Source organism: Nipponia nippon, unplaced genomic scaffold (assembly GCF_047370975.1).
Source record: "Nipponia nippon isolate SJK-2023a ecotype South Korea unplaced genomic scaffold, ASM4737097v1 scaffold_31, whole genome shotgun sequence".
NCBI lineage: Eukaryota > Metazoa > Chordata > Aves > Pelecaniformes > Threskiornithidae > Nipponia > Nipponia nippon.
In genome coordinates this window covers 871708-880915 of record NW_028262349.1, presented here as the reverse complement: position 1 = coordinate 880915, position 9208 = coordinate 871708, and positions in this window count along the sequence as shown.

Genomic DNA, 9208 nt, shown 5'->3' with positions numbered 1-9208 from the left:
TCCCCCGGGCCGGGGTCTGCGGGCCGGCGGCCGCCCTGGCCTGCAGGGAGGATGCTGGGGAGATGCTGCGTGACCTCGGGCTGCCTCCGCCGGGTCGCTCCCTCGCAGACAATGCCCTGGCACACCGCGACACAAAGCAGCTGGGGGGATCTGGCGGCCGCTCCGCGGCAGGGAGGGGGCCGCGCATCCCGGCCCACGAGGCAGCAGCAAAGGGGGCCCGGGGGGGCCGGGGGAGCTCTCTGCCACCCCAAAATGCTGCGGCTGTTTCGCTGCCAGAGGCCTCCCCTGGGGTCGGCGCAGATCGCTGCCGGGGCCGCGCTGGGGTGGGAGCGAGGCCCCTCCACGGGCGAGGAGCAGAGCGGGGCTGGGAGGGAGGGGCGGCCCGCAGCCCCCCGCCCGCCCCAGCCCCCTCCGGGCTCTCAGGGGGGAGACGAGCGCAGGCGGCTCCAGCTCCGGCTCCTGCCATTGTTGTCCCTGGGAGAGGGGCCGGGGCAGGGACGCGCCATTGTTCTCCCCGGGAGCTGCCGAGCCCCGCGCCTGCGAAGCTGCCCCTCGGGGGCCGCGTCCGCAGTTTGTGTGTGGGGTGAGGCCCCTGGAGCAGCGAGGAGAGGAGGCGGCTGGGCCCTGGCAGGTTTGGCCCTGCCACGGTTCGGGCTTGTGCACCAGGAGGGGCCGTGGTGGGGGCAAGGCATCACCGCAGAGCCACCTTCTTGGGGAGCAGGGCCCGGCCACCAGCCCCCGGCTCACAGCCCTGCAGCCCGGATCTGCGGGGAGGGACAAGGGGACATCGCGGCCTTGGGGCAGCTGCTCCGGCGCTGGCTGGGAGCATGGCCGCTCGGGTCTGCTGGCAAAGCGTGCCGTGCCCCAAGGGCAGGGCATCTCCCCGCGTCCTCACAGCCCTGAGGAGCCCCGTTCCCGGTCGCCACGCTCCCTGCACGGCTCCATCTCCTTCCTGGGAGGAAGCTCACCTCCTCTGGCAGTCCCGTGACTCCGGGAGCTGGTGCTTTAGGAAGTATGTGCAGATTTCAGTATGGTTGAAGATATCCGGAGCCTCCAGAGACACAAGCTGGGAGATCCCAGGATTCCCAGCAGCCTAGATTTTGTGTGTTTAGTTTATTGTGTTGCCCTGGGAATAAATCGTTAAAGATTACAGTCAGACTTGGGCATAATTGCTGTGCGGCATCGGAGGCTCCTGCCGTCTCCAGAGGGAGCGTTCTCCAAACCCCGCACGGCTGAGCAGCTTGGGGAGAGACCATCCGACGAGCAAATACCTACACAAATCCCGCTGCAGGCCACACGCAGCTCCCGCAATCCGCTTAGTGAACCTGGGCCCTGCGGGTCAGCCCCCGCGGCGGCTCACACGCACCGGGGCGGGCAGCGCGGGCAGCGCGGGCAGCGCGGGCGCCGGGGCGGAGGAGAGGGGCTTACCTGGGGTCCCGCGGGGCCGCTTCCCACGGGGCCCGGCTGGTGTGCGCCTCCCGGTGCAAGGGTGGACCGGGGCAGGACGGCGGCGTCGGCTCCTCCACCTCCCTTGGCGCTGCCCCGTCCCGCCGGCCCCGGCTTCAGCTGGGAGCCCTGAATCTTTCGGGGGCCGGTTCTTGGAAGTCCTGTCCCTCGAAGGAAGGGAATTCCCAGCCCTCCTTCTTTGGGGAAATCCCCCACCAGCCCCGGGCAGCAGCTTTTCTCTTTTCTTTCTTTTTTTTTTTTTTTTCCCCTTTTGGACTGAATTCCTGGCTGATTTCACAGCTTTGGCAAACGGGGATTTTATCACAAGTCTCTGCGTTCCCCTCGCAGGCGCGGGGTCATGGGATTAGGGCAGAGCTGACGCCGGCTCGGGCAGAGCTGGGAGAGGAGGGAAGAAGGGGGTTTCTCGCTCCCGTGGCTGCAGAGGACGCAGGGCTGCAGCCTGGGGGGAGCGGGGTGGACGGGGACCCTTTTCCTCCACGACTTCGCCAGGACCTCAGCCCGGGAAGGGGAGCGACCCCACGCCCGCGGGGAGCAGAGCTGGTGCGGCCGCGAAGGAGCCGCCGGCGGCGGGCACGGCGCAGGCAGCGGGGGCCCAGCTGCACGGTGCCCGGCCGGGGCCTCGCCGCGGAGCCGCCGGCAGCGAGTGGGAGCGTTCCCACAGGCGTGGGGCCAGCGGCAGGGCTCACGCGGGGCACACCCCGGCAGGAGGGTGCAGCCGAACCGCTTCACCTCCGCCCGCCAGGCACCGCTGGTGCTGCCATGGTGGGGGAGGCGCAAGGCTGCCGGCTGGGGGTCCCGGCTCCCCCTCCCCGTCCCCCAAGCCCCGCGGGGCCGAGCGGCTCAGCCTTAGTCATGGTGGCGAGCGGTGACTCACGTCGCCCCGGCGCGCTCAGGTGAGCCATCGCTTGCTGCTGTGAGTAAGGAGCCGGCAATCCCCACCCTCCCGGCACAGAGCCAGGCACGAGCCCCCGCGGCCGGAGCCCCCCGTCCCGCCGGGCTCAGGGCTGCCGTGGCGGGCGGCTCGTGGCGGGCATGGGGTGTCCTTGGGTAGGATGGCGGTGCCTGTGCCGGTGACGCTGGCGGGGCTGTAAACACCCAGGCGTGTCCTTAGAAACACACAATCGGCTCCATGTGTTTCCCGGCTCTCGGGGACATGTCCTGGTGGCCCTTGGCAGCACGTCCGGGCGTCGCAGCCTGGGGACACTCCGGCTGCCGGCCCAACGCAGCCGGAGCCAGTGGCCCAGCCTGGCCTCTCCTGCCGTGCCCTGGCTCTGGGGCACCCCGCACCCCCCGGGGCTCTGCCCGTCACCGCGGCCTCAGGCCCGGCTGAGGCCAGGGGAGCCCCGGAGATGAAGTCACCCCTGGAGCGGCTCCAGCAGCCACCTGGGCGTGGGGGCTGGGCACCCCGAGCCGCCCCGCGGGCGGGGGGGACCCCAGCACAGCGCAGGGCTGGACGGCTCCCGCCGGACCCCGGGATGAGGCAGTTCCCAGCTGTGACACGCGGGGCTGGGGCAGGGGGAGTCACCACAGAGAGTCACTGCGCCTGGCCCCGGCCCCGGGAAGGATGGTGAATCCCTCTGGATATAGCAGCGCCGCGGGCCCAGGTGTGGGCCATACTTGGCTGTGCCAGGCCATCGCCCCGCTGCCCACGGTGAGGCCAGGGCTATTCTGGGCTCCCTGAGCTCACGGTCCCCTTCGGGACGCTGAGCTCTCCGTCCCTGCTGACGCAGGGCGAGCAGCTCCCTGCCCTCGGCTCCGCTGCCTCCCTGCCAGCCCCTGACGGTGCTGGCCCGTGGCCAGCACCCCCGGCCGGGCGGGAGCGGAGATTCGACTCTCCCCCCTCGCCAGCCGGAGCAGCGCACGGGCAGGTCGGCCCAGCTGCGCCCGGGGCCGGGCACAGGCAGCCGGCTGGCCCCAGCCCTGCTCGGCGTCCCTGGGTCAGCGTGCGGCCGGCCTTCTGGCAGCGGCTGGAGCCCCCGTGGGGCTGGGGGCATCTCCCCAGCCTTGCTCCCCGCCTGGGCTTCAGCCCAGAGCTGCGCTGGGACGGGCAGGGGGAACCCCGGCTCCCGGCACCGAGCCCCGTCCTGCACCCCAGCCCGCGCAGGAGCCCGGCACCTGCGCCGAGTGCCAGAGGCGGTGTGGCAATTGCAGAAACTGCGGGTCAGGAGAGGTCCTGGTGGTTGCATCAGAACTGCGGGCGCACGCTGCCGTGTCGTGCCCACAGACGGGACCCTCCCCTGGGCACGGGCCGGGGGCTGAGACCCCCCAGCAGGGCAGGACCCGGCCCCTGCTCCCGGGGAGCCCTGGAAACGTGGGCATCCAGTCCCTGCCAGCGTGGGAAGGGGCGCCCGGGGCACGGACCCCCACCCATCACGGCCGAGAGGAATGGGAGCCCTGACACCCTGCACCCCTCCCTCCCATGGAAAGCCCCTTCCCAGCCGGGCCGGGCCTGCGGCTGGGCCCAGCCCCGCTCTCAGCTCAGCGCCGCGTGGCTTTTTGCAGACGCCATGACATTTCTTGGTTTGCTTTAAATCACCGGCTCCAGGAGTCAGATGACAACTCAGCTTGTTGTTGTTGTTGTTATTATTATTGTTATTATCATTATTATTATTAGAAATGCCTAAGTAAGTTGCCAGCCCTGGGGAGGGGAAGGACCCAGGATTTCGGTAGCGTCCTTGGGTACAGGCTGAACCTTGTTCCTGGGGTGACCCAGGCTCAGGAATCAGGGGGAACAGTAAAACCCCCGCATTGCATCCCATCCCATCCCATCCCATCCCATCCCATCCCATCCCGTCCCGTCCCGTCCTGTCCCGTCCCGTCCCGTCCCGTCTCGTCCCGTCCCGTCCCGTCCCGTCCCATCCCATCCCATCCCATCCCTCAGCTCCCGCCATGGGGGCTGGCTGGGGCAGTTTGTGGTCCAGCCTGGGCAAGAGCGGAGCCGAGGCTGCCCTGGCCAGCAGCCAGCACCGTCCGCACCGCACTGTGCCTCTGCCGCCGTCCCGGGGCTGATCCCCTCGGCCCCGCAGCCACGGCTCCCCCCTCGCCCCGAAGCTGCCCCTGCCAGTATCGGGGGGGTGGGGTGGGGGGGGAGATATCGGGATATCGGGCCGCCCGCTGGTATCGGCATCGCCCGGGGAAGGGGAGCGTTGCCGCCATGGACAGGGTCTCCACGGGAGCAGAGTGGAGGCAGTGGTGCCCCCATCGCAGACCCCGGGACCCCATCACACCCCCCCGGGTGGCCCCACAGCCTGGCCACCCCCGGGACTACCCACCCCATAATGCACCGAGGCCACCCCAGAGTGGGTGGGGCCAGTGTGTCCCGCAGTGCATTGTGGGGGGTGTAGTCCGGCTGCCCCACTGTGGGGCATACAGTTGGCTCGCAGCATCCTCACCGCCCACCCCTCCACCCTGCCCCGCGGCCGGGGAGAGCTCGGTGCCCCCGCCCGGGGGTCCCGGGGGCACGGCCGGCTGGCGGGGGGCACCGACAGGCAGCGAGCCCACCCGCGGGGGCCCGACCCCGCTGCCCATGCGGCATCTGCCAAATCCTGCCTGCACAAGGGCAGAGGCAGAGCCGGGGCCGTGTGGGACGGATCCTGCAGAGCCCAGGCGTGTGCCAGGGGCCGGGGACGATGCCGGCATGGGGCCCCGCGTGGGGCGGCCGGCGGGGGGGCGTGGGGTGGCATGTCCCACCGGGCTGCCCCACGCACTGACACAGGCGCACACTCAGCGCAGTGGCATCCCCGCCCCGCGCCTGCCCACGGCTCCACTTGGAGCCGCGTCAGGAATGTGGGAACCTCACCCAGGCGGGGGGCACGGTGCCAGCCCGGCGCCGCGGGCACCCCTCCGCCCGGCCTCCCCATCACCGCCTCGGGGTCTCGGGGCTGCTGCTGGCGGGGCCGGGGGCCGGCGGGGTGGCTGGCAGCCGCATGGCACCGTGGGTTTGGCTGCCTCTGGCGCAGCGCGGGACGGTGCTGACACGGGCACGTGGGTACACTCGCACACGGCCCCACTGCCCAGCGCCACCTCTGACCCCCCGGCGGGGCCGGCACCCACCGGAGCAGCTGAACTGGGGAGGAGGAAAAGGAGCCCCGCGGGTGGGTTGTGCCGCAGGAAACCCCGACCCAGGGCGGGCTGGGGACGGGAGGAGGCGCTTCCTCCTGGCCTCGTCCCTGCACACGCGGGTGCAACCCCGCCGGCGGCACCGCCCCAGCCGGACACATGCACACTCGTGCTCATACACACGTGCTCACTCTGCACAGACACGGGCACACACGCTCCCGTGCGTGTGCGCACACTCACACCCATGCACGCTCGCCCAGGTGGGTGCTGCACCCCCACCCACGCTCCCCCCCGGCCAGGCCGGACGCCGGCTCGCGCCGTTCACACACATCCCGTCATGGGCGCACGCACCCCCTCACTTCCCGGCCGGCTGCGCTCTCCCCCCAGCCGCAGTTCCTGTTTACGGTGACGGAGCCGCCCGGCCGGCCCTCCCTGCACCGGCGGGGTCCGGCTGGGGCAGGGGGCACCGCCACGAGTCCCACCACGTGGCCCCGGCTGCGGGACGCCGGTGCTGCCACCTCGCCTCATGCCTGACCCCGGGTCCTGGTGCTGCTCAGGGCTGGTTCCCGGCTGATGGCTGCATGGGGTCACCCGCTCCCCCACGGATGTGGGGCCACAGCCTATTCTGGGAACGGCGGCAGGAAATCCTGGTGGGGAGGAGAGCCCGACCCCGCGTGCCACCGGCACCGGCACTGCCACGGGGCTGGGCTGCAGCGGCCCGGCAGAGGCAAAGCTGCCGTGTGCGGAGGTGGGGGTGCCCCTGACCTGTGCCCTGTGCTGCCGGGCGCTCGGGCGTTGGGATGTCCCGGCACCCTGGGCTCTCGCCCTCCCTCCTGCCGGACCCCCCCGGTGCTCAGGGATGGGGGATGGAGGGAGGTGCTGTGCCCAGGGTGGGGGTGAGTCAGTGCGGAGCGAAGAGCAGACAGAAGAATCCAGCCCTGGGCCAGACCCACTGTGCCGCATTCCCCAGTGCCGAGACACGCTGCTGCGGGGAGACGGGCTCAGCTCATGCCCGGCGCGCTACCTGTGGGGAAACTGAGGCCCCGACCAGGGAAGTGACTCACCCTGCACTGTGGCCTTTTAAATGCCCTGCTCTGATTAGATAATGGGCGGAAGGATCAGAGAGAGCCGAACAACCCCTCATTAAACCTTTGTCTCCCCATAACGCCTTCAGCTCCCAACGGGAGACCTTGGCCACGCTGGGCCGGTGCTGGCCCGGCGCGGAGGCAGCCCTGCCCTGAACCACACCTGCTCACATCTGCCGCGAGGCCCGTGTGTGCCAGGCGGTTGGCGGCGCGGCAGCGCGCGGGCTGGAGCACGCCCCGGCACCCCACATGCCGGCAAAGGCAGGCGCCGTCCTGGCCAACAGCGGGGCCGCGGGGGCTGTACCTGAGCCCTGCCGGACCCCGCTGCCCGGGGAGCCCGGAGCCGCAGGTGGGTGCTTCTCCAGCCCCTCGCCTGGGTGATGCCGAGAGCATCCCGGGATGCTGCCGGGCAGGCAGCTCCCTCCGGCAGGCACGGACCATGGGGCTCCAGTGACCGCCAGGCTGGTGGGGCCGGCGGGCAGGAACTGGAGCTCCCCGATTACATTAGCCGCGGTGATGAAAGAGGTGCACGTGGTGGCAGAGCTCGAGCCGCCGGGGCCGGGGCTGGGGAAGGAAGTACCACGCCAGGGCTCTCCTTCTGCCGTTCTCTCTCTGCGTTCTCCCCTCCCTTGCAGGGTGCAATTAGTGCCCAGAGCTTGGCCGCGTGGGGGGGGGGGGGGTCGCCGTAGCGAGATTCACACCAAGGCTGCCACAGTCTCCAGACAAGGCCGGCATCTCGGGGCGGCTGGCACGGAGCGGCTCCCAGGCCGCCCTCCCGCTCCGGGGCTGGGGTCAGGAGGAGCGAGGGCTCTGCCGGCGGCTGAGCTCAGCCGAAGGCGGCTGCGGCAGCCCCAGAGCCGCCCGGGCTGAAAAAGCCCTCCCGAGGAGGGGAGGCAGGTCCCGCTCTCCCGGTGCCTGCAGTCCCAGCCCCGCCGGCCGGCTCCCCGGGGGCTGCTGGTGTGACCGGGCAGTCGCCCGTCCATGTTCCTGCAAGGGCACTGCCGGCGGGGCCAGGACGGCGTCGGGTGCTCTCTGCAGGATTAGGTTTTGAGGGGAAATGTGATACGGTGGTGATAGGTTAGGCTGCAGGAGATTAGATCATCTGTGGTTTTGGGAGCATCAGCAGAGCGGGGCTCTTGTGTAACCTCCGCGGCGCAGGGCCTGCCTCCCGCCGCCCTTCCCCGGCGGCACGGCCCCCGCCGGCCCCCGCCCCGCTGAGCCCCTCATCACCGATGAACCAAAAATGCAGCAACGTCGCCACTGCTTCGAGGGAAACCGAGAGACTGGGGAGCCCGCTCGTGCTGGGCGTGGGGTGGATGCTTGGCCAAACAAGAGCCAAACAAAAGCAAAAGAGAAACTGGCTTCAGAGCAGCCCCAGCACCGCCTGCCCTTCCAGATGCTCCTGGCAGCCTTCAAAGCAAAAAGCATCAGCTCACGTTTTACAGGAGATGCCTTTCCAAAGGAAAACGCTGCTGGTGAAGCCCCCGGTCCAGTTCCTTCCCTTTTCCTCCAGCCACAGCCATTTGCTGAATCCGAGATGAATTCAGAAAGCTCCCAGCCAGGGCCCCGCACGATGGCCATCGCGGCCTGGCTCCGCTTGTCCCACTCTTTGCCCGCGGGAGGCCCGTGGCACGAGCTGGCCAACCTCGCGCTGCTCCTCCCGCGGCCGTCAGGAGCAGGCACCCGCAGCCTGCCGGGGGCTGCAGCACCGCGGCTCGTCTGCGTCACGGCCCCCCCCGCCCAGCCAGGACCCCCGCACGCGGAGCTGCCCCGGCCCCCCAGGGTGCGGGACGCCCGTGCTCCTGCGTCCCACGGGAGCGGGGATGCTGCAGCACAGCCAGTCCTTGCTCCCCAAACCGGGATGGGGGGGTAGAGCAGCCCTGGGGACCGGCTGACCGCGGCTGGAGCAGATGGGGGAGTGTGGGGCGCGCGACCCCCACCCCACTGATGGTGCAACATGTGCTTGTGCGCACGCTGCGCCCACACCCGGCCCCGTCGGAGGGGCCCCTGCCTGCCCTGCCTGCCCTGCCCGCCCCGCTCGCTGCGGGAGGCGCTGGCTTTTCCCACGCCCCGCCAGGAGCCCGTGTGAGCTGGCGGGGCTGTTTCGCAGCCCGCTCCGGCAGGGGCCTGCACCCTTGGGGTGCCCCGGCTGGGACACGAGGTGCGGGGGCTGCAGCTGGCCGGGGTCGGGGCCGGGGCCCATCTGCTGAGACAGGATGCGGGGCCGGACGGGGGACACAATGCGGGGAAGCGACGAGGGGCGAGCGGGGACAGGGACATCCCGCAGCGGCACTGCCAGACTGGTCCCGGCACACGCAGAAACGGCGAGTCGGGTCGCAGCCCCAGCTCTCCCGGGCACCTCGGTGTGCTCAGGGGAGCTGCCGCAGCCGTGTCCCGGCAGCACAGTGGGGACGGAGGCAGCTCCGGCTCCTGCTCGCCCCTCGCGTCCCCCCGCCGCACCCTGCACCTGCCTGGCCCGGGGGGCCCTGCCTGCAGCAGCCTGTCCGCGGGCAGCCGGGACGCGAAGGAGCTGGTTGGGCCGGGCGTTGGGGTGGGAGCGGGGTCCGCTCAGCCCACACAGGTGTGGCCGCGCCGGC